Source organism: Notolepis coatsorum (assembly GCF_963971535.1).
Source record: "Notolepis coatsorum genome assembly, chromosome: 10".
Lineage (NCBI taxonomy): Eukaryota > Metazoa > Chordata > Actinopteri > Aulopiformes > Paralepididae > Notolepis > Notolepis coatsorum.
The window spans coordinates 131,999,530-132,025,995 of NC_140174.1; the positions used below are offsets into that span (position 1 = coordinate 131,999,530).

Below are 26,466 nucleotides of genomic sequence, written 5' to 3' on the forward strand. Positions count from 1 at the left end.
CTCTAAACACAATTAGATTATTTGAATTGTATTAAAATAGGCTAAAATTAAATAGCCTATGCGATGAACGAAACAATCATTACGTTTGTCGTTGCTTCACCAAGCAGCCGGTCTAATAATGACATCCTGCTGTCAGCGCGAGCTGGCTGCTGATATATTATATATATATTTGGCTTGGCAGGGTGCAGTACTCCAATTCAGCCATTGGCAATTCAGCTGTTGGGTGGGGGCGCTGCTGACACCGCTGCTCTGCTCTGCCTGCTCCATGCTTCACGTAAATATATCAGCAGCCAGCTCGCGCTGACACAGCAGTGTCATTATTAGACCGGCTGCTTGGTGAAGCAACGACAAATGTAATGATTTTTTCGTTCATCGCATAGGCTATTTAATTTTAGCCTATTTTAATACAATTCAAATAATCAAATTGTGCTTAGAGGGAATTATTTTCACCGGACATTATGAGCAGCACCAAGTCGTTGGGAGGTGGAGATATACATCACGGCGCTAACCCACGATAATGTTGCCGTCTCTCTCTGCCAAATTTCTCAGTTCTTCGCTTGATATAATTAATACAAATGTCCAATATAACGGAATTCGTTAGCTCATAAAAATGTGATTATAACAGACTGCTGTTTATTAAGGTCGGGCAGACTGCCCACCGACACCTCAAGTCGGCAGCAGCACGAAGTCTCGAGGGACTTATTTTATTTGGAATATATTAATGACTGTATATACGCAAAAGTAGCCTAGTTTTAAGTTAAAATATTATAAATGCCTTGATGATGTCATTCTTTATATAGGCCTATCAATTGTTTTTAAGCTCAATAAACTCTGACCGGAATTTATCCCATTTGTCCGGTAGACACTCAGACCTGCAAAAAAAAATTCTAACGGAAACCCTGGTGTGTGTGTGTGTGTGTGTGTGTGTGTGTGTGTGTGTGTGTGTGTGTGTGGGGGGGGGGTGTGTGGGGGTGGGTGGAGACTGAGCCAGCGTCGGACAGTGTGAGAGTGAGGGCTGCAGTCAGAGAGAAGGAAAAGAAAATTGAAAAAAATATTGAAAATTAATCAATCAATCAATCCGCGATTTTTCTTTTGTTCTATAATGACTCAAGACCCATCAATTACATCATCCAACATTGTTTAAAGGACTAAGACATTCGCCTTGACAGAATCGCTTCATATTTAGTCGTTATGATGCTATCAACATATCCATTTTGTTAAAGATTATTGTCCGCCATCTTGTTTTCTCCCGGAGTGAGCCGGCGGAGTGATATGTGATTCGATTGTGGGCGGGTCCTGGGCCCAGGACCGTGGATTGTTCCCAATAAATACGTGTAAATGGACTGTTTCAGCCAATCAGAATAGAGAAATTTGCATGCCGTTGTATAAAGGGCGGTAGTCGTTGAGGCAAGCGGGCGTAGATCTTTTGGGTACAGGGATAATGGTGGACTTCTTCAGACAGGTGGGGATGACAGCCTGTTCTAAGGACAGGTTAAATATGTCAGTGAATACCTTGGCCAATTGGTCGGCCAATTGGTCGGAATGATATCGCTGTTGCTATATGACTTGCAAAACATATGTTTATTTTTAATGTCTAGTTTTTAAATCTTTGTTTACTTGTGATGTGATTTAAATACCTTTGTGTTAGCTCTACAGTTGTAGATTAGGGTGATGATACAAGAACAGAGACTCAGCTTCTTCCCCCAGGCCATCAGAACACTGAACACTGATCTCTCCACACACACACACGCACACACACACACACACACACACACACACACACACATACACACACACACACGCACACACACACACACACACACACACACGCACACACACACACACACACACACACACACACACACACATACACACACACACACGCACACACACACACACACACACACACACACACACACACACACACATACACATTTGTAAGCTTAGCATTGTATTTTATCTTAGTACTTTTTATCATGTCTATTTTATTATCTATTCTATTCTATTATTATTTGATTTTTGCACAATCAAGGCGGGCATGGCCACCTTCATTTCACTACATGTCTCGTGTATGTATGTGACTAATACATCTCTCGAATCTTGATAACGTTGACACTGGAGAGTCCTCTGGTGGTTTGAATAAACCCATGGTGTTCCTCTGTTTCTACCGTGTCACTCTCTTGAGTGCACAACGCATTCTCTTCAGCCTTTGCGACGTAGGCTGCATTTTTTTTGTGTCACACCGTCGTCATAACGACGATACTGTTCAGCCCATCTTGAAAGTCAAGGTGTCTTGTGTGTCGGTCACAAGGGTGTAGCGGGGGTGCAGTGCAGGGGTCGTTATGTCAACTGCCTCCTGGGGCGGACGGCCACAGCCAGGGATCCGAGAAAGTGTGTATGTGTGACAGATTAGTCTCAGGCCTCCCTCCTCCCTTTTGACCCCTCCCTCCCTCCCTCCCTCCCTCCCTCCCTCCGGAGACCCACAGTGCCCCACAAACCCACCACATCCACCTCCTCCCTGCCACTCCTCCTCCCCTCTCCCCCTCCTCTCCTCTCCTGAGCTCTCTCTCCGTCCGACTACCGCCCAGCGACTCTGCACTCTCTCTGAGCTCCCTCCCTCCTCCTGCTCCGTCTCTCATCTCTGCTTTCTCCTTCCCCCTCCCCATCTGACACTCCCCTCTACCCCCCCCCCCCCCCCCCCCCTCCTGTGCTGATGTGAACATGTCATAGTTCCTTTACCCCACCCCACCCCCCTCTCTGATGTGAAAATGTCCTTGGTGTGTGTGTGTGTCTGTCTGCAGGGCTGTACGATAACTTTTTTTGCACACAGCGCTGGTGCTACAGAGGTTGATAGTTTTGTAGCACAGACCAAAATCTTGTAGCACGAGTATAAAACGTATCTAAAATCTCTCAAAACAACCACAAGTAGTGCTGTTCATTACTTAAATAGGTATGTGACTGGCAAAGGACACAAATCTTGCATACAGGGCACACAAAATCCAAACCGTAACAAGAAATGTTTTCAGACAATCATTTTCTCTTTATTTGGCCATAATGGTAATTTGCAGGGACATAACTGTATACAAGACAACAATATGTTACACTACAAATTAGCAGTGCAAATCTGTTTAAATTAGTCATACAATGTTTTTTTATTGAGAGTGTGTAAATCACTAATAGAACAAAAACAACAAACTGTGTGTGTGCGTGCTTGTAGTACTCCTTGAATGAGATCATCACACACACCATTGCATTAATCAGGAGTACAAGGAACTCTGCATACCTTTTGTTTCACAATGAAAAGTGCTTTATAAATAAAATGGAATTATTATTATTGTAAATAACCGGTATGCCCCGATCGATCGGCCAGCGATCGGTATCGGCCGATATTCAGTATAAATATGAGATCGGTGAATTCCGATAATGCTTTATTTTCGCCGATCGTGAAAACCGATCGAAAAACATGATCCAATTCTTAGCGGAGATCTCACTCGCTGAGTTCTGTCTCATGCCTTCTATCAGACACACGGAGCTGCAAACTGCCGCTCCTCCTCCTCCTCCCCTGCCCTCCCGCACCCGTGTAAACACAGAGACGGCTCCTATTGCCTCAGGCAATAGTCTGCTCTAGTCTAGTCAGTGCATGGGACCGTGAGCTAACGTTAGCTACCTAGCTATCGTTACTGTTTAAACAAAATTAAATTACCCAGTCAACTATTCACTTTTAGTTTAATACATGAGGCATTGTGTAACGGTATCTAGCCGGCTAGCTACTGATAGCTCCTGATATCAACAAATGCTCCAGCAATAGTCTAGTAGTGCATGATAGCTCACGTTAGCTCACGTTAGCTCACGTTAGCTCACTGTTCAAAACGAAATGTCCCATTAAACTAAATAGTTCACTGAGGCGTTGTCTTAACGTTATCTAGCCGGCTAGCAGTAGCTACAGATGGCTCCTGATATCAATGTCTTATAACATTGATTTGATGCGTATTCGAGCCCCGGCTTGCATCGCAGTCACAAAAGGAGCTAGCTGAGGCAGTAGGGTATATCTGCAGAGCCGCAGATATACCTTGCTGAGTGCATGCTGAATGTGATTTAACCAAAGCAGAGTATACACACAGACAGTGGAGATAGCGAGCATTTTGACTTGTTGCGTGGTGGCGATGTCTCGCAGATAATACAACTACAAGTATAATTATATAATATATATATTTTATTATTAAAAAAGTATATATATATATATATTTTTTTTTATAAAACCAAAAACTATCGATATCGGATCGGTATCGGCCGATATGGCTCAAGACGATCGGTGATCGGTATTGATGGCAAAAAACGTGATCGGGGCATCCCTACATGAAAGGTTTATTATTTGTATGGGTAATTACATGCTTAATATTTGTGATGTTACTGGTTTCAGTGTGTGTCTAAAGTGATCAATGTGTTGGGTGGTTTATAGAGATCTATGCCAATTAATGTTTAAATGTATATCTGGGACTTTTATTATAAGAATTGATAGAGGCCTACTACGGTATGTGTATATGTGACCTTTATTTTGAAAACCGTGTCGCGACGCAACCGTGTTTACGCTTGCGCTTTTGACAGTGAAATGTTCAGTTCAACTTAGCTTGAAGGAAAGACGCTAATCAAAAAGGTTTAATGGACCCGTATGAGGCCATAGCTCTTACGGACTTTGATTGTTTATAGAAGAGGAATGTAATACTATGCAAAACGAGAAATAAACAGTGATTTTACCAGCAGTAAGTTGCAAGCCACTTCCATATACGGGGAACCGTGACAATTATTACTATTACCTTATTTGCATATTGTCTCGTTATTAGATAGATATATAGATACTTTATTGGTCCCCGGAGGGAAATTTAAGTAGCCAGTATTTAAGTATTGAAAAACGTCCTAATAGTGGGCTACTCACCTAATGCATGGCTGTGCTCTAGTTCCTGTTGCCCGATCAGCTTGTTCGTTGGCTTTCCACTTATAAATTAATTAATTATAAATGGAAAGCCAATGAACAAGCTGATTATAATGATTCGAACGTAGACCATTTCACATTATTTGTTAGAAGTGTCCATGTCCCCGTCAATCATCACTGCCAGGTCCGACTTAATTTCATCGGCTATGGTCTCTATCATCTCTCCACATCGGACGTGGTTGTCATAAGATGGACTGATATCTGCTCCATTCTTCTTGCAGAGCAAAATTAGCGACTTAAACTTATTGAAAGGAAGTTCTTCTTTGGTGATGCAATAGGCCACATTCATTTCCATCTTCACAGAGTTTCGTTTTGATTGTTCGCTAGGAAATATGGGATTTGTTGTTGGATGTATGGACTCTACGCATGGTCTTTAATCGCACGATAGACTACAACTACCAAGTAGAATAGTGTGGCCAAGGCCCATCGATTCACTTCACACGCAAATCTTTTTTTCTCACACACACAGGCTGTAAGGCTATTGCACGGGTGCTACGCAGTAAATTCATCCATTGCACAGACTGATTTTTTCATAGCATGTTCGACATATATGTCGCACTGTACAGCCCTGCTGTCTGTGTATTTTAAATACATTTCTAATGTATCCTCTCTGATGTGATGCCTACTAGTGGCTGAGGGGTGTGTGTGCGCCATGGCCACGTCAGACCCAGAGAGGCAACTTTACAAAATAAAACAAAAACAACCAATGAATACGGGTGGGGGAAGATTCCACTTTCGGTATAGCGAGTTTGCGAGTAAAAATAAACGCGTGAGAATGTTTTTTGCTTCAAAATAAAAGTTTGGTTGACGTATTCTTGTGCCCGAATACCTACGTCATTTTGAATATCCTCATTCTCCTCCTTTGCCTGCTTCTCCTCCTGCCCCCCATTCTCCTCATTCTCCTCCCCCTCCTCAGTCTCCTCCTTTTCCCCCTTCTCCTTCTCCTCCTGCCCCCCCTTCTCCTCATTCTCCTCCCCCTCCTCATTCTCCTCCCTTTTCCCCTCCTCATTCTCCTCATACTTCTTCTCCTCCTCCTGCCTCCCCTTCTCCTCATTCCCCTCATTCTCCTCCTTCCCCTCCTCCTTCTCCTTATTCTCCTCATACTTCTTCTTCTCCTCCTTCTCTTCTCCCTTCCCTCACCAGCTGAGGACCAGGGGAACAGATGATCCATGTTAAATAAAGGTTTTCTGCCACGTCAGTGAAACAACATCTCCCCTGTCAGAGGCTCCTCCACCAAAGCTGCCTATGAGAGGAGCCCTGCATCCATAGGGTGCCGTTAACGGCCCTCAAACCACCATAAACACAGCAGAGAGCGGATTTATAACGGAAAACACATTGACTTCCCACTATGCGGTGTATTACTGGGAGGGCGGTGATAAAAAAACAACAAAAAAATTATTAAACAAAAATAAATAAAAGACACATAGTAGCCCCACCCTACTCCTGTAGCCCTGCCCCCTCCTGTAGTTGTCTCCGGATGGGTTGGCTGAGTAGTGTGGGTGTAAGCTGCTGCTTAGCAACATGTAGATGCCAGTCAGAGTTATTGGATTAGGAGCTGATGACCCATGCTGAGCCCTATCTGCTGTCGCCAGCCAATCACGTGATCCGGCTGCGAACACACACATACAACAGACCCCCCCCCATACACACACTCCAGGGCACAAGAGGGAGACCAGTAACACACACACACACACACACACACACACACACACACACACACACACACACACACACACACACACACACACGCTCCAGGGCACAAGACGGAGAGAGCACTCTCGCACACGCACACACAAACACTTTCCCTGCTGCGCCAGGGCCTAACAAAAATAATAGTTGGTTTCAGGTTGGTTGTCAGTTTGGCCATGGGTAGGTAGGGATTTTTTTTTTATTTTTTTTTTATTTTATTCTTTCCCACGGCGACTATGGATAGGGAATTTCTTTATTTAATTAACCCTTTCACTGCCACACGACAGAAGGTTAGCCCTTTACTATCACACAACCGACGGCGATGCTCCATCATTAGCATCATTAGCTCCGCGGATGCGGAGCTAATGATGCTAATGATGGAGCATCGCCGTCGGTTGTGTGATAGTAAAGGGCTAACCTTCTGTATTGTCACAGTGAAAGGGTTAACCGGCTGTCGTGTGGCAGTGAAAGGGTTAAAATGTTCACAACAACATGGATGCATGTACTCTGCCAGCATGTTTAATATCCATAATACTAAATGTTTGACTAAGATTTCTATGAAACTTTATTCTATAAAAAAAAAAAAAAAAAAACATTTTTTTTTTTTTTTTTATATAATTTTTTTTTAAAACTCATAAAATATATTGGGTCGCACCTAAATCGGCAGGGTCGGTCGGCAACCTGAAACCAACCATTATTTTTGTTAGGCCCAGGCTTTACACCCTCCTCACGTGTCCCGTTGTTCAAGAGCACCGTGAGAGGTAAGGTTTTAAATCCTTCAAGGCTTTGATATTGACTGTCACAGGGCTCTACGCTAACCTTTTTCCCAAGGAGCACTTTTCTTTTCTTTTTTTTAAATGAAAAGAATTAGGAGCACACAAAGAAATTTAGGAGCACACAAAGAAATTTAGGAGCGCAGTGAAAAAAGTACCAGAGTTTATTAACAAACTATTTATTACATGCATGTGTGTGTGTGTGCATACTAAGGGACAAACATCTGTGCAATAGCATCACCAACACCACACATTGGTCCATGCCTACTAGACAAAGGATATAGGTTGTCCAGCTGATTTTGTATGTTGTAGTGTTGTCACGATACCAACATTTTGACTTCGATACAGATAGGAAAGGTAATGGAATATATTATTAGATGACAGACATGGAAAGTTCTTTATACAATTCTTTAATTCATTATAATTTAAATTAATATTTTGACACTGTTGAAACGTAAATAATCAAATGATTGTTACAGCTGCTGAGCTATATATACTATAGCTAATGTCCATCAATATCTTCCTTTTAAATGAAATAGGATCAGGAATCAGGAGAGAGGGGATGCAAAGCTTGCAGAGAGAGAGAGAGAGAGAGAGAGAGAGAGAGAGAGAGAAAGAGGGAGAGAGGTTTTTACTGCGACGAGGTGCGTTTAGACCATTGCTTGCAGGGTTTTCCTTACACATAAAAACAGTGTGACTCGTGAGATAAGTTGTCACAGAGCTGTCAAACGCAGGGCTGAATAGTTAGATGTCCTACCTGTAGCTTCTAAAATTGAAGGTCCGCACTGCCCTGTGTATATTATGAAATGACAATTGTGCTTTGACACGCCCACTACCCAAAACCATTACTCGCACACCGTGCTCCTAAAATGATTTGTCCGGTTCGCACAAATCTATTTTAAGGGGCAAATGCAAGTGAAATGCTCGCACTGTAGAGCCCTGCGTTATTCTTCTTCTTCTCCAGTCATTTTGTCATGTCGCCTGAGGACGAACGTGAATGACTCAGAGCGGCTACAGTTGAAGGCCTAAAAAAGCCCCAGCAGACTCCGAGCGCTACAGTTGAAGGCCTAAAAAAGCCCCAGCAGCTGCGTGCGGACACTGGCACCTGGTATTCACACCTGTATTCACACCTGCATCCCCAGCAGGCTGCGTGCTGAACACTGGCACCTGGTATTCACACCCTGCATCCCCAGCAGGCTGCGTGCTGAACACTGGCACCTGGTATTCACACCCTGCATCCCCAGCAGGCTGCGTGCTGAACACTGGCCCCTGGTATTCACACCCTGCATCCCCAGCAGGCTGCGTGCTGAACACACTGGCACCTGGTATTCACACCCTGCATCCCCAGCAGGCTGCGTGCTGAACACTGGCCCCTGGTATTCACACCCTGCATCCCCAGCAGGCTGCGTGCTGAACACTGGCCCCTGGTATTCACACCCTGCATCCCCAGCAGGCTGCGTGCTGAACACACTGGCACCTGGTATTCACACCCTGCATCCCCAGCAGGCTGCGTGCTGAACACTGGCCCCTGGTATTCACACCCTGCATCCCCAGCAGGCTGCGTGCTGAACACTGGCACCTGGTATTCACACCCTGCATCCCCAGCCCCCGGCCCCTCCTCCCTCCTGGGAAGAATGTGTCAGGAGCTGGCTCTGTCTGTAGCTCACACAGGGAAGGGAGAAACTGGCCTCTCTCTCTCTCTCTCTCTCTCTCTCTCTCTCTCTCTCTCGCTCTCTCTCTCTCTCTCTCTCTCTCTCTCTCTCTCTCTCTCCTCTCTCTCTCTCTCTCTCTCTCTCTCTCTCTCTCTCTCTCTCTCGCTCTCTCTCTCTCTCTCTCTCTCTCTCTCGCTCTCTCTCTCTCTCTCTCTCTCTCTCTCTCTCTCTCTCTCTCTCTCTCTCTCTCTCTCTCTCTCTCTCTCTCTCTCTCTCTCTCTCTCTCTCTCTCTCTCTCTCTTCTCTCTCTCTCTCTCTCTCTCTCTCTCTACTCAGATGTTCCACCTTTACGGCGGTGAGGACGTTTTCACGCTCCAGATACTCGCGGACTTCCCAGCAGGCGTTGGGGCGTGCCCCTGTTTCGAGCACGAGCGCCGACTTGCAAAGGGGCAAAATATTTGTTTTACGCCAGTTCATCGCCAAAAAACCCCAAAATGTGCACATGCCGCCTGGAAGTCTGTGTGTGATGTTCCAAGGTTTTATTCAAAAGCAGAATTCACAGGATTCCTTTAGGAATTAGTACATGACCTGAGGAGTGACCGCCTGGACACTGTGATCCCATAGCGAGTGTCTTTGTCTGCCACGAAGCTCTCTTTGTCTCAGTGATCCCTGTCACTGGGCTGATGTCTTGCGGTAGCTGTGGGTGGTGTGGTTTTATTGAACGCAAACTGTCACTGATGAGACATGTCTATTCTACTTATTTCTATTACTATTTTTACTATTATTACTATTGTATTCTTGCACAATCGTAGTGGGCATGGCCAACCGCATTTCACTGTGTATGCTCTGGTATTTATGTGATAAATAAACTCTTGAATCTTGTATACGGAAGTACTCATCTCTGCCTTTTAACATAGCTCTATCACTCTTTTATTCTAGTCTGTTATTTGGGCACTCCTTTTTGAATTACGACGAGAGGAACCCCCAGTATTTGTATACAGTCACAAACCCATCTCTCACCCATAGTTCAAATCCACTCTGTATGATCTCAGGGTGTTGCCTGCATTCCTGCTCCATGCTCTTGTGTGGACACGCGAGTTTGAAGGAATCTGGAGACTAATGGATTACAGGTCAACGCTTTTCGCCAGGGCCTTGTCCCACTTCGGGAAGACTCTCCGGGGGTCTGAGTGACTGAGCGGTTTTCCCTGAACGGAGCCCCAGTGCTTCACATGTGTAGATAGTGATGCCTGTGAGTAATGAGGATAGGGTCAAGAAGTGGACTTGGAGTCTATTGTGCTGTGTGGCCCCCTACTGTCTGCCTCTCTGTGGGGTTTCCAGCTGGTGACTCGCTTGTCTTTCATCTCCAGACTAGACTGAAGTCTTCATCGTCGACTGAGACGGGTTGATGGATAACTCTTATGCGTGTTATATCACACGCACACAGCTCTCTTTTTTCCATGTTCCCTGTTTGCAAAAACTCTGCTTCTTCATATCATATCCTTCACATGTGTTTCTTCACGTCATATGATTTCAGGATACACCCGTTGGTATTTGTTATCAGACTGGTACCATGCTAAAATAGGGGTGTTGGTATAATGGATCATTTCTCCCAATACAAGGATCTGACGCCTAGAGCCACATGTAATGTATCAGAAATCAGCAAAGACACTTGATTTGTTGTTGTTGTTATTTTCATAAACAGAGGGATATATTGATAATTGATAACTGGGAAAAGTGGTTTACACCTCAAAGTTTTGGTTTAGTCTCTGATGGTCTGAGCCCGGCCCATAACGCTCTGTAAACACAAGGGTTCTGTTGGTATCACTGTTAGCTGATCCTTAGTCCTACAGTTGACTCAGAATCTGTATGGGCAGTGATGAATTGGTGTCGGAGCGTAACTGTGTCATTCATCACATCATAACTTTATATCAACTGAGAAAACACCCGTGACTGTTTTCAGCAGCCCTTATTAACGCACAGCAAATTCTGTCTGCACTTTATTAAACTCCCAATGCAGGGAGGTATGTCAATAATAACACCTTCTCCTCAAACTTTGTGTTGGCTCACACCCTCTGGCACAGAGAGAGAGGGACTTCTCAGAAATGTGTTTTGAGGAGCTTTTGATTAGAAAAGGTCTGACCTCAGCTTGTCTCCAAACACTGTTGTTGTTGTCGGGGTTAGATGCTGGACATTTGTAACGGTGATAAGGATACAGATAAGGTGACCAGTGATGAGCGCTAATCTGTTTCCAACAACAAGAGTCTTCTTTGAATGCTCTCTGGGGTGCTGTGACCTTAGGTCTCATATTATCTGACCGGTGAGATATGGAGGTATAGATGGGGAAAGACGAAGCCACTGGCTAGCATAGCTGGTAGTCTTTGCGGGGGAAAGAAAGCATGGATACTTGTTTCAAGTACGGGGGACGGACACACCCTTTGAACCCATTCATATCGGTACACTGTCCTCAACCGTCCCTCCTCTTGAGAAAAGTATGGACCGTTGTCCAGCTCCTCCTTATAATGCTCTGATTAATCGAGTTAGAGGATATGATGCATACTCAGGAAGTGAAACACTTGGCTGTTGTTAAGACAGAGCTTCCTCTCGAAGCCCAGCGTTGCAACCAGAGGTCACGGTTCACACCAGCAATCGGAAACACAGGACCCAGTTTGTTGACATGTCCTTCCCCTTGAGGGGCAAAATTCACATTTCCAAATATGGGTCAGCTGATAAACTGGCAGACCGGCGTTCCTGGAAACTGAAAGAGGCATATAATGTTACACTCATTGGTTATGGGGTAAAGTGGTATGTTCCCAGACGCCCGTCTCAAGTCTGTCCATCGTCAAAACCACGAAATTGAGATAATGTTATGAGGCGTGTCTGTCAGCAGGCCTGTCAGAATCCTCAGCCTCTGCCGGACGCTAATGGAAAGGGATGTGGTCTGCTGTATCGTAAACTCTTTTGTCCACCAAAACAGCCTTTACAACATCTGCTCTTCCACGGAACATTGCTGCCACTCCAGGCCCTTGTCGAGAAAGAGTTCTCTTTTATGCCTTTTGGCCCCTGGCCCCCTGCCGGTTTCCACTTGTACCCAGCATCCCTGCTTCACGAGAAATAACCAGAAAAAAACCCCACACAAAACAAACATCTTTGGGGTGAGTTCACCACCGTTCCTTGATTCACGGGTGGCGATTTCTCATCTTATGACTCACAACCTTTGGGTTTCTTTCTAACCCTCCTCGTTAACTTGAAATAACAAAGGCAGCTTCCAAACAAAGCAGGCTCTTTGTTTTGGATCTGCATGATGAAGCTTTTAGCACGCAGTCCTTTTATAGGTAGTGACTTTGGGGTGGGGGTATTATGTAAGGTGGTATTCACAGCCCTGAAGTCAACATCCAACCTCGAGGAACCCTTGCCTTCATAAGGAGATTTCTACGCTTTTGTTTTGGGTGGATACTCAGCAAGTTAAAATGACAGCATTAGTTCATGAGGAGTGTGGCCACTCACAGGTCAGGGAGGAAAACAGCTGATACTAGGGACGCACCGATACAACCTTTTCCACTATCATAGAGAGATATAACACGCTCCTTACTATGTGTTTAATTTGCTTCGATTTTCTAGCATGTTCGAATAGTTACACATTTCTTGGTATTTAGTATCAGGGAAATTCTCAGATACCGATATACTATTTTAACCTGGTATATCAGACCAGTATCCGATACCAGTATTGTATCGGTTCATCTATAGCAGGTACCTTGGGTAAAACTGAACATATGCCAAGATATGCTCCATTTATTATTATTTTTTTTTTATCCACTTTTTCTCCCATTTTCTATATTTTCTCCCATCCCAATTTCGTATCATCCAATTCAACCCTCCCCTGTCACGAACGCTGTTTCTTGCCTCCCACAAGCCGGCTGCAATGTGGACTAAGTCATACATAGCACGAGTCCCCTCCGGTACTTGAGGTAACAGCAGTCGCATCTTTTCACCTGCGCAGCTCGATCACTCAGTGGCGAGGAGTAACGCGTGGGAGGCTCACGCTGCCCCCGACACTTCCTGATTCTACTGCGCAGGCGCACCAACCGACCTGTAGGAGTCACTGTCCACAACGCCCGATCCCCACCCACCAGTTTCCCACCCCCTAATACGGCCAATGTGTATTAGTACGGACGACCAGCTAAACTGAAAGCAAATGTGGAGCGCTGGGCTCGAACAGGCGAGCCCAGCGTCTCCAGATTTCATGGCAAGCGCCTTGCCCACTACGCCACGTAGCCGCCCGCTCCATTTATTATTCTTGACACGTAGTTCATCAACCAAAGAATCCACAATTTGTCTCTGAATATTTCATTAAACGGTTCACCTAGTCAAACCTCAACCAAATAATGTGGATGAACTGTGTGTGGTATGTCCTGCTGCCTCGGAGCACATTCTCCACGGCTCTAGGTAGAAGCTACGGAGACACAGGTACCAAGTGATTACACGTTTATTGGGCAATTTGGTTTCTCACTGGACACACTGTGGGTTCTACGGGTTCAGCCTCCTCCCCTCCGCTATTGGGACATCACAAGGGCTTACAACAAGGCCCGGGCAAGGCTGTAATTATCGTCCGGTAGGTAGAGTTACAGCTTGCGGTTAATACTACTAATGCATCCAAGCTGTCGCAAGGGAGGCAGCGCGGTCCCCCCATTGTTTAGTCAGTGCTGTTATTTTAGGTGGAGGCGAGCCGGGTTAGGCCAAGGTGAAGACACGCACGCACACACACACACACACACACACGCACACGCACACACACGCACACACACACACACGCACACACACACACACACGCACACACGCACACACGCACACACACACACACACACACGCACGCACGCACGCACGCACACACACACACACACACACACACACACACACACACACACACACACACACACACACACACACACACCTACACACACCTACACACACCTGCACACACCTGCACACACCTGCACACACCTGCACACACACACACACACACACACACACACACACACACACTTACACTCTAGTATTACACTGTAATATTACGAAGCCATATTTTCTTTTAAAGGGGAACACAAGTCTGTTTTATAGCCCAGCAGGTGACTGCACTGCAGTGTGAGGCACTGGCATCATTACAGAAAGACTTTCCTTCCACTGAGCAAATGTATTCTACCTTTCCTTCCAGTGAGGTCATCTATTCTACCTTTCCTTCCAGTGAGGTCATCTATTCTACCTTTCCTTCCAGTGAGGTCATTTATTTTACCTTTCCTTCCAGTGAGGTCATCTATTCTACCTTTCCTTCCAGTGAGGTCATGTATTCTACCTTTCCTTCCAGTGAGGTCATCTATTCTACCTTTCCTTCCAGTGAGGTCATTTATTTTACCTTTCCTTCCAGTGAGGTCATCTATTCTACCTTTCCTTCCAGTGAGGTCATGTATTCTACCTTTCCTTCCAGTGAGGTCATCTATTCTACCTTTCCTTCCAGTGAGGTCATCTATTCTACCTTTCCTTCCAGTGAGGTCATTTATTTTACCTTTCCTTCCAGTGAGGTCATCTATTCTACCTTTCCTTCCAGTGAGGTCATGTATTCTACTTTTCCTTCCAGTGAGGTCATCTATTCTACCTTTCCTTTCAGTAAGGTCATTTATTTAACTTTTTCCCCCATTGTTCTTCTGCCTCTCTTTTCTCTTTTCTTTCTTCTCCTCTCTTTTCTCTTGTCTTTCTTCTCCTCTCATCACCCCCCCTCATGCTGTTGTTGTCCTGGCATCGACTATTAGGGACAAATCTATGCAAAACTATTTGCGAGTTGAGAGGGTTGGCCTATTGGGAATATTTCCCCAATTTTAAGATACCAATGGCCATATGTAACATGTTAGACATCATAAATCATAGCAAAGGGACTGGACTTTGGATTATCAGCATTTTTGGCACATAGAAGTATGTTCGATCTCTTTAACGGAGAGAAATGGATAACTCAAATAGTTTCTGTCCAATGATCTTGCTATCAGCCACTGCTTAAAGTTCAGGACAGAGAAAACGTGGTGTCCCTCTAGTCTACTCCAATCTCCTTCTCCCTCCAGCCCTCCCCCCCCCCGCCCCCTGGCCTCCAGCCCCCCCTCTGGCGTCCAGCCAAGTGCTATTGAATGTGCGATCACAGATGTGCTGAATTAACCCTTGCCCTCTACTGTAGGGATCCTGCAAGACCATGTAAACCTCCTTGACACCCCCCCCCCCCCTCTTATGTAAGCATACCTCCTTCTAACCATCACTCACTCTTTCAGCTCCTGGGGTGCCCAGGGGCCGCAGCCTCTCTGTGTCGTTAGCGTCCTATGACAGTCGTATCTATGGCCGTGAGAGCGCTCTGCTGCAGGAAAGCCCCTGCACTGTGTCTTATGGGGCGAGCAGACTGTGCGAACACATAATGGGTTTTTATTGCCGCTGTAGGCGGGTTGAGTGTTTAAGTGGGTCCGCACAATTGTGGAACCACTCAATCTCTCCAGCCAAGCGTGGTGCTCTGCTCTGGGAACTCATAACGGCATGCGTTTTGCGGTAAAGTCGGAGTCACTACTACAGGGTTGGATGGTGTTCAAGTTGAGATTATGACACAGAGGTAAAAGGAATAAAAACAGGATAGAAGATTACAGTATTTGATCTCTGTTTTATATCTTTCACTGCCTCCCTCCTTCCCTCCCTCTCTCCCTCCCAGCGGGTGGATTGAATAGCCAGAGAAGTTATATGAGAGTCTCAGTGCGGTGATCAGCTAGTGCGGCTGTGGGGGCTGCCTGACATCATTCTCACTGGGGGGTTTGTTAGCCGGGGCTGGGCCGGGCTTGGCTCGGAGCTTCACTGCCTAAGCGGTTACAGCCAGTTTTCCTATGACCCCCCAGGCTGCAGCAGTATGTACCCATCTACTGGTTTTCTTAGAGAGACTATTGTTGGAATGACCCTTTACGCTGATGACTTACTAATGGTGTTCTCTTCTTTTGTTTGCAGCATTGGGATGCCCTTGATTGAGTGAAACACCGTTCTCAAGAGCAGATTCACTGCAGAACCACTTCTCAACTTTTCTTGACACGAGACATTTTAAGAAGCAAGTTGGAATCTGCGTGTGGGTGTGGTTGTGTTTAGTCAATAAGAGGTGGGTCCTCAAGCCCCTCAGGCCTCTGTATTTGCTCAAGAGGGGACGGAAAAATGGACGGCGTAGATACCCTACAGAGCTCCTCCCTGGAGACCAAGGCTGAGCGAATCGCCCACTACAAGGCCGAGAGGAGGCGGGAGCTGGCCGAACGCTACGGCACCACGGAGGAATTCACCTCCAAATACGTCCGCAGGGACAAGAAAACTAACGACTCATCAGAAACGGCCTCTTCGACGACGAGCGAGGACAAACGTGAGGATAACGGATCAGAGCAGACTTCTTCCAGGAGGGCCCTCAGGAGTAAGGTTGCAGAACCGGCGGAGAGAACCGACAGCAAGTCCTCCCAGGAGACAGGGGGCGACGCTGGACTAAAATTGGACACAACTGCGCTCTCAAAATCAGAATCTACCTCCATCTCAAAGCTCTCCCATCTCAGGTAAGCTTAGTAATTTTTTTTTGTCAGAATACCCATTCACTCTTATTAACCCAAATTACTCCACTTACATCAGCCACAGTTTCTCCATTTGACGTGATGTACGTGAAATAATATCATGATTAGAGACTTTTAAGGGTCAAATCTGCAATGCCGTCAAACAGTGACCGCTAGGCAAAAGAGTCCCTCTTGGTACCACACTTAGTTTACCTTTCTTTGTTTTGGTTTGATGTGTGGATTGGATTTGAGTGGTTGAGACATGACTTTACTTCACAGAGGTTATGGAAATAATTAAAACACACACCAAACAAACAACCAAATAGAATTACAAGGTATGTAAGACATGAAACAGAACAGACCATTTCTCTTGCAGCACAAGTAAAAGAAAACAACACGTTATGAACACAATCACACTCACATACAGCAGATATACTCACAGGTAGAGACAGTAATCAGAAATAACTAGTGGTGGCACTCGATAAAAAATTGTAATCGAATTCATTCGAGACTTTATAGTTAATTAAACTAAATTAATAACATTTTAATTACATATCAATATTTGAATGCGAAAAGCAAAATGTTTTAATTCAAATGGATTTTGGTATACGAGTGAATCACTGAATATACATTATACATACGTTTAAGCAGCAAAATCCTGTATTAGCTACTACAGACCAACAGATCAATGCAATTTTTAACAAAGTGCAGCAATTTTAGGAATAATATATAGCGCAAAGGACCTTTTGTAAACTCAAGCACTTTCGAGGTAAAAGTAAAACGCAGTACTTTCAAGTACATTCCAGAACAGTTGACCATTGGAAAAAAATAACTCTTGATTGATCTCAATTTCTCTTATTTTTTCAGTATTCTGTATGAACAAACCAGACTAAGAAAAAAAGTTATTTGCGATATTATTATAATTTATACTTATAGCACATGCATGAGTCTGGTCTCCTTTGAAAGGTAACATTCTTACATAATAAAGCAAAATCATCATGCGATTAAATGCACAATTTTTTAAAACCTTTTTTATTCTTTCTGTAGTTAATTAATCGCAATTAATGCGATAAAGTCCCAGCCCTAGAAATAACACAGAAGGCATTGACTTCAGATACACGATACCGGTCTGATACATGGTGCAACAACAGTGCTTACTCCATATTACTCAACATGTGTTCTGCAACAGATCAGCTGTTACTTCTCATGCCTGTTATCATTACACCCCCTCCCTCCTGCCTCAAACATCTCCTTGTCAGCCCATCTCTCTACCACACCTATGTTACTTCCATATTTAGAACATCTCAATTAATCAATACTATACTATATTTAATTTTGTCATGAGTAATGTCAAATAATTTTGGAATGAGGACCACGTAGACTCAATCACATACAAATAATGGGGCAACGGGAGCTCAGGAGGTAGAGCGATGTTTTTGAGAGAGAGAGAGAGAGAGAGAGAGAGAGAGAGAGAGACTATCTCTGTTCATTCAATGTCGTTGAGCATACAAACATAATAATAAATACAATAAACTATACAATAAGTGCAATCATAATAGAATAAATGAAAACGATTACAGATTATGGCGGAATGGTTGGTGATTTTAAACTGACCAAAAAAGGATACCAAATAGTTTTAGAGTTTGCTGTATGATGTTCCACGTGTCGGGAGCATGCAACCTTAACCCTTTCACTGCCACACTACTAAACGGTTAACCCTTTCACTGCGACAATACAGAAGGTTAACCCTTTCACAGCCACACTACAGAAGGTTAAAGCAGACTTCCTAAGTTGAGTACATGCTTGACTTTTCGCCCTATGGCTAGGCTGTACAGCAAACCACTGCTGTCAGGCCGTTATGTAAACCCGGCGGACCAGAGTGTTGAAGAATATTGAGTAAAGGCAGCCTGGGTCTGTGTGAGTCGTAGTCCATGTAGGGGAACCCAGAGCACCAGGGGAACCCAGAGCACCATGTAGGGGAACCCAGACCCAGAGCACCATTGCGGTCCTCAGAATAAACACCACTTCTTAACATTTCCAAAGTTGGCCGGTTGTGGGAAGCCGAGGAGGAAGGAATGGCCACAATGTTTTGTGGCCGTGTGGATGTTTCTGTGTTTCTGTTGTGACACGTGAGGCCGACGCCTGTTTCGGTTCAGTTTCCAGCCATCAGCCACCAGGAATCCCGACTGTTTAGCATTTCAGCAAAATAACAAACAGGGATGTTGTTGTGGGTCTAGAGAGGTTTTGATGCAAGTGATTAGCGTAGATGAAGCGTAGCGCGTCCTGTACCGGCTCCAGGGATGCAGCGAAGTGGGGGGGGCGGGGGGGGCGGTTTGTGCTGAGCGCACATAGCCAGGCCTGTCTGGTCCTGACAACTGCCCGAGGGCACGAGAGGAGAGAAGGAGAGAGAGAGAGAGAGAGAGAGAGAGAGAGACGGACTACGCAGAGGAGATGAGGAGCGATCGCTCGCAGTGAACGGGTCCTGACACGCTCAACCAAAGTGTTCATGCCCTGCGCTCATTGAGCTGGCATAAGTATGATTGACTGCCTGTTAGATCCCATCGGCTCATTTGCTTTATTAGCCTGCATCTAAATCCCGTTCCCAACAGACGGGTCTCGTGTTGCATGAGAGGAAGCTGGAAGGGTTCTCGTCATCAGACGTGTTACTGCAGGTCTGGCTATATAGAGTTTAATCGGGTAATCGTTGTTGATTACATGGTGAATCACAGAGCAGGAAGGACTTGGAAGGTTGACTACCAGGGACACGGGTCACTTTTGGCGTCTTATGACAATTAGGTGTAAACTAGCGTCGTGTTGAGGCGTTCACTGTTCACATCCAACTGTGCTATCATGCGTGCAGGCTCAGGAATACCATCTAGGCTGGGTGGATATAGGCCTATCTATGCGCCAACATGATCACTTAATGTCTAATCTTGCTATCGGCACATTCCCAGGTGCTATTAGTCCCAATAGATTATCCATTGCCAAAAGTGTTGACTGATGAGACTTATTAAGGGAACAAAGAGCATCACAGCATTCATGCAATTAATTAGCCTACATCAACATATAAGATAAGATATTCCTTTATTGATCTCCCCTTGGGGAAATTCAGGCATCATAGCAGCATAGGGGGAGGGGAGGTACAGGTACATGGTGATAGTAAAAAGACATGATACAGGTCATAAAAGTATAGTACAACAGTAGAAAGTAAAAATAAAGATAGGCAGTGTAAACAATATAACAATAATTAACTATGCGTATCCGCATATGAGCAAGTAGGTAGTGTAGATAAGTCAAGGTGCAGATGAGGGTATTGCCTCTGAGCAGGTTAGGTTGGGTATGTGAGGACATAAGGGCTTGTTTATGGTCCGGTACAGGAATAGACCACCGCAACACTTTGGGTGAGAGAGCGGGGGGAGAAAATGAATGAATGTGGATGAGAGCCTTGACATTAACTGGTTGTAGCTACGGCTGTGGGGGGGCTGGAGACATGATCTAATAGACTTTTATACGCCTGAGTCTCCTGAACATGGAGAGACCAATCCCAAGTCAATCTGCACTTTCTCGGCCGAGCTATAGTCACTATTCACCTAGAAATCCAGAGACTCCGTGGGCAATCTGCTCATGCGTAGTTCGGGAGTAGGTGCAGAAAAGTGACTATTGCTCGGCAGAGAAAGTGCCGATCGACTTGGGACTGGTCTCTCCGTGTTCAGGAGACTCAGGTGTATACAACTCTATTGGATCATGTCTCCAGCACCCCCACAGCCGTAGCTACAACCACTTAATGTCAAGGCTCTGATACACATTCATTCATTCGCCCCCCACCCCCCCCTGCTCTTTCCTCCATGAGCTCAATGTAAAGCGCAGTGGAGAATAGCATTAAGGAAAGCTTAATGGACCTTAATGGACCTTTTCTCCTGGTAGAAATGAAAGCCAGTCGGTCAACACTTCATTATCTAGTAGTGACACAGCAGGCTCTCACCCGCTTACCACTGGATGTTTGTGGCTACTGTAATTGTTGACTTTTGGATGAACACGCTCACTGCATGTGTGGAGGAGAGTCGCCTGACATGTGTTTGCACCTTGGGCACACTGCAGTCTCCACGGTGTGCATGTGCACGTACACGTGTGTGTTAGGACATCCATATGAAGGGGAAATGTAATCGTATCAATCTGTAAAACTGGAATCTTTAAAACAATAAAATAATATGAAATACAATCTTTATGACCTTTATGCTGTGAATTAATAACATATGATTTTAACTGCCTATAGTCAGCTGTTGCTTATTAAGTCTGCCTGTCATATTAGTAGTTATTGCACACACAAAAAGGATAAATGAATGCAAATTACTTTGCTAAAGAATTAGAATAGTATTGTTGGATTGATTTGTTACCCACCTAGGGTTGGGCATCGTTTGGATTTGAACGATTCTGTTTCCGATTCTACTTTTTGATTCCAGTTCTTAGAGATTCTTGATCCTGGTTCTTTTATAAACCTTTGCACAAGTCATATTTCTATTCACAATTGACTTCATACAGTTGAACCTGTAAATGATTGCATACAGTTTAATATGGCTTCTGTTATTATTGATTCGATAATAAATAGTTTGGCACAGGTGTTGCACTTTTCAGGCATTTTCCAGGACAAAATAAAGGCACAGTTTTGAGCGCCGCTCGCTGTGGTCCATGATTCAACCTTCTTTAAAAAAAAAAAAATTATTGTTTTATAGGAACCGATCATCAGACTCAAAATAAGAACGTCTTAACGATCCCATTGTAATTGTAATTTTGGAAACTGTTTTGGAACTGAATTTGGAACCGGGTCTTGATTCTCAACCCTACTTGTGTAGTCTAGACCTTTTTCAGTAGAATTTCATTGCCAGGGGAATGTATTTCCTGCCAGCTGTTGCAAACAACTGCAACAAAATAAACGTTTGAATTTAGAATGTTTATGTTGCCAAGTTACAAAAAGTCTATATACTGTGTGTAGATTGGATTCAAATGGAATTCAAAGTGTGTACAATAAAGCCAGTGTAGGTACGGTAGGTACACACTCCCTGTACTCAGCAACACCTGGGCCCTCATTTATCAACGTGGCGTACGCACAGATATGTTCTTAACCCGTGCGTACGACCATTTCTAAGCAAAGTGTGGGATTTATCAATTTTAACTTGAACTTGACTTTGTGCTTATGTCTACACACAGCTCTGAGCATGCTTAGCTGACGCCCAGTGGTAGAATATCGTTACTACGGCATATGCGCTCCTCAGTTCATGCATTAGTTTCAACGCGGAAATAAGCTTTCGTGCATTACTCTGAGTCCTGACACTGGCGCGTGTTCTGTATGAACCGTAATTCATTATAGTTCATTGTCAAATAGCGACAGTAGTGTAATTATAATGGGCTCATGCGCGAACAAGAGGTTGGCTTGCTTGTTTGGCAGGGGGGGCAGACGCAGAACACCTAGTGTAACTGCCGCCGTGTCATAGTGTAATTCAAGTTAAGCTTCAGTATGATGTCATATAGTAGAACCGGTTAGAACAGGCTAGAACCTTCCAGAACTGCGCTCCACAGTGTATAAATAGAGAGAACTTACAAGGGTTCTCTCTCTCTCTCACTTCTCAACCACCATCAACCACCTAGCCCCTTTCGTGACTGTGATGCACCGAGTGAATCCACAGTCACTTGCTCCTCAATAGGAAACCAACCTAGATTTACCCTGAATGACTAGTTCTGACCGAACCGTTCGTTATACAAGAATCACAGAGACGTTTCAAAGGTACTCACAGTTGCAGGAGGGTTTCGGACAGAGATACGGGATGGTTTGAAAGCTCGGCGTTGCTAATAAACATTTTAAATATTTTTTATAAACTGGTCAACACTGCATTATTTCCGGCGTTGTGTGCATGATGCGCATGCGCTGTGATCACACCAGGCAGCCAACGCCGGAAATAATGCCGTGTTGACCAGTTTATAAAAAATATTTAAAATGTTTATTAGCAACGCCAAGCTTTCAAACCATCCCGTATCTCTGTCCGAAACCCTCGTGCAAATGTGAGCACCTTTGACATTTCTCTGTGATTCTTGTATAACGAACGGTTCGGTTAGAACCAGTCCTTCAGGGTAAATCTAGGTTGGTTTCCTATTGAGGAGCAAGTGACTGTGGATTCACTCTGTGCATCACAGTCACGAAAGGGGTTACAGAACAGCCACCTCCACCAAACGCGATTAAATATTGTTTCAAATAAAAAGCGACACTATTATTTTGTGTCATGTTTCCAAATAAGATTGGCCACAACGAAATGATTTCTACTTCAATCTGTTGGTTAGAATAGATTACCTCGCTCCGTTGAAACTTCACTGAGACTAACAGTAAAAGACAGTATTTTAATAATAATAATAATAACAATAATAATAATAGAGCTTCATTTTATATAGCGTCTTTCAAGAGACCCATGCAAGGTCGCTTTACATAGATGGGGGGGGAAATAACAAAGTAATAAACATAGTGGACAGACTATGTAAATATGATGATGGGATTCAAGTTCATGTGTTAGGGTTTGAAACCGACCTCAACAGCACGGCACAGACGGGTAGTTCAGAGTTAGCCAAACACTAGTGTAACTGAGGGGTACAATTCCCTGACTGTATTGATAAGTATGGTATCATTAAACCACTACCGCTTTATGTACTTTAACTACTGGCCACACAGTACATGATATAGATATGATGAACACTTTCCCACCATGAAACCAAGTCCACACAAATGTATCCGTCGAATCTTTAATATATAGCAAAGGGTATATACAACGTTCACGTAATGACATTTATGATTTGAATGCACTTGTAAGGCAAATGAGTATTCGTAGGCAAATCAACATTGAATGTCCAATCTCTGGTTACGCAGGAAGCAAGTATACAACCTGGTTCTTTAGGGAACTATAGCGATGGTACTTAATGATTATAGCTGGATACACTAAAGGGGGTCCCGCTGGTTGTAAGTCAGTAGGGGGGGGGGGGTTAGGAGAGCCGCTGGCGATATCCCATCTGGCCAACGATTTCTTGGGAGAATTCAGAGTGCTGAACACGGTGCCCACAGAACCTTGGTCCACAGATGAATACAGTTGGGCCCTCTTGTAGACGGTAGCTGCCGGTCCACAACGAAGAGACGTGAGGCGACCTCACTCGGGTTAGAGCGCCGTCTCACCTGGACTCCTCTCGGGGGTAGTTCCAACACTTACCAGTGTTGGCTGTTATCCATGGCATAAATCAAAGCACCCAAAGCAAGTAGATAATCCAAGCCGTGTAGGGCTCGCCGTCGTCCGGGTAAGGTAATCCAATGTGCAGGTCCACTCGTCCTAGCCCAGAACTCCTCGGATGAAAGCACCACACGTGGTCTGCCCAGCCTGGTTAAGACTCTAGATAACGCGAGGAAACGATGGGGGTACTGCTCACTTTATAACTCTAACCGAACGATGCACCATACATAATAGACTATTATTAACTTAATAGAAATACGTCCCACTCGACGGTATAGTGCCAAACTATGACAATTCAACTATTAATCCACACGATGTCTCAATGCCATTCTGAGGCCAAGTTGACCATACTGCACCACACGTGTATCGTGGGTGAGGCTTAACGTCTTGCCACTAGGTTGGAGGGTAAAGAACTAAGGGCTAAGGGACTAAAAAAAGTTCTACTTTACTTGCGCCATATATATATGCGCTGTGAACAAGTAGTACCATTCGTATTTCGCCAGACGTATTCCTACGCGGAACCGGGCTAGTAACGACATGTTCGTCGGCACGATTGAACTTGAACCAAGGGGCTTGGCTGCTGGCGCCAAGTTCTTGTCCAATGAGAGAATGAAACTATTATGGTCTGTTAGTAGACCAAAGGGATATTCAGTGTATATGTACAAGGAATATACAAGGGATATCAAACGATATACAAATACTATTAAATATATATCCATAAATAAATATATATATTCGGTTTAATCTGATCCTTCACAACAACTAGGGCGTATTTATTTACAGAATCAAAAAGAGTCAAGTAACAATTCAGAACTACAAAAAAGGAGACTGCCTTCGGCAGAGTTATCTGCGGCTCTGCAGATCCTCCCGGTGTTAGAGGTGGGGAATCGGCGTAGACGCCGTTGCGGCTCTGCAGATACTCCCAGCTCCAACTCGGAGTGGAAACGGAGAGAGAGAGAGAGATCAACAACAGTCCAACAGTACACAGAGGCAGTGCAGTTCAGTCCTCCCTTAGCTGAGTCCAGAACAAAACAAAACGGTACTTCTTCAGTGTTTATCCAAAACACACAATTTAGCTGAGTCCAGTGCAAACAAAAACGATACTCTTCAGTGTTATCCAAAAACACACAATTAGCTGAGTCCAGTGCAAACAAAAACGATACTCTTCAGTGTTATCCAAAACACACAATTTAGCTGAGTCCAGTGCAAACAAAAACGATACTCTTCAGTGTTATCCAAACACACAAAACAGATAATCCAAAAAGGGTTTGGTTCCAAAACTCACCAAAGCGCAAACGCGTAAAGCGGGCAACGAGGCGCAGCTCCAAACGGAGGATCAAGCTATTCACCAGCGGCAATCCAAAGATGTCCTGGAGGGAAATTAGATGAGGCACAACAACGGGGGGAAAGCAGGCAGAAGCAGTAGTATTCAAAACGACCCGACATCGATTGAAAGGAGGTCCCAGTATATGAAGCCTCTGGAGCGCTAATCACAAAACTATGACAGGTGCGTGATGGAATTGGTAATCGCTCCAGAAGCTTGTGGCGGGGAACGAACCAATCCTCACATCATGTTTGTATTTATCACATAGGCAGTCTACACATGGCGTATACTTAGGCTACATCATACATGGCAGTGAGATTCATTGTTCTTGTATATGCTCTCGTATTATTGTTTATATAGGCTACCCAATACTGACATCAAAATAGATTGTATGCCTCTAAAAATCATATGCAGCAGGTAGAAAATTTACGGAAAATCCGTTGCGATTTGGAATACAATTGAGGAGAACTTTAATCCCTGGGTATTAATCGAACAAAACGGAAAAAGGCAGTCATATTCCAGCATGGGCTTTATTAGTTAATATGGTCTTTAAGAGATATCATATCCGACATCACGGTACGTGTACATGTCTGTCAGCCTGTCTCGTATTTCTCCATAACACGCAATTCCCTCGGGTCAGTCCATTATTTCACATCCCATGGGGGTGTTTCATGACCATATATGGATAATCGGGGCGGTTCTGGTATGCAAATACTTAAAACCATGCACGAGCTCAAGCTTAGGAGCAAGGTGATATTTATGAAGACAGGTGTGCGTAGGACCTGTGTACGCACGTGTGATAAATCCCGTTTTTTTTGTGCGTGCACACATTCTAAATTCTGTGCTTAAGAACGAAAATAGAATACTTTCCAAGAAAACTTGATAAATGAGGGCCCTGGTGTTGTTCTCCACTTGGACTACATAGCAAGTATAGACAACAAGAGGAATTAGACAAGCTTGTGTACAGTGCATTCATTACACGTGTCTGACTCGTTCTAGTGTGCGACTGTGCGTACATCATAAATTCTGTGTGTAGTTCTCGGTGTCTATCCTTTCTGCTGTGTGTGTGTGTGTCTCGTCACTGTCTAAACGATCCTGTTTACGTCTGTGTTCTGTCAGCATGTGTGTGGCCAGAGGCCTGTTCTCTCAGCCTGCTGTCTGCTGTGTGTAAACTACCCACAGTGCTT

At 44.5% G+C, this 26,466-nt stretch overlaps 1 protein-coding gene across 2 annotated transcripts in view; it reads left to right on the forward strand.

The window, feature by feature from the left end:
- Nucleotides 1–26,466, forward strand: part of LOC311235953 (supervillin-like) — a 271,644-nt gene that overhangs the window by 42,731 nt on the left and 202,447 nt on the right. For both annotated transcript variants that reach the window (XM_084323493.1, XM_084323494.1), the window contains exon 2: nucleotides 16,122–16,702. The gene's annotated coding sequence lies outside the window, so the exon portion shown is untranslated. The remainder of the gene's footprint in view (nucleotides 1–16,121; nucleotides 16,703–26,466) is intronic.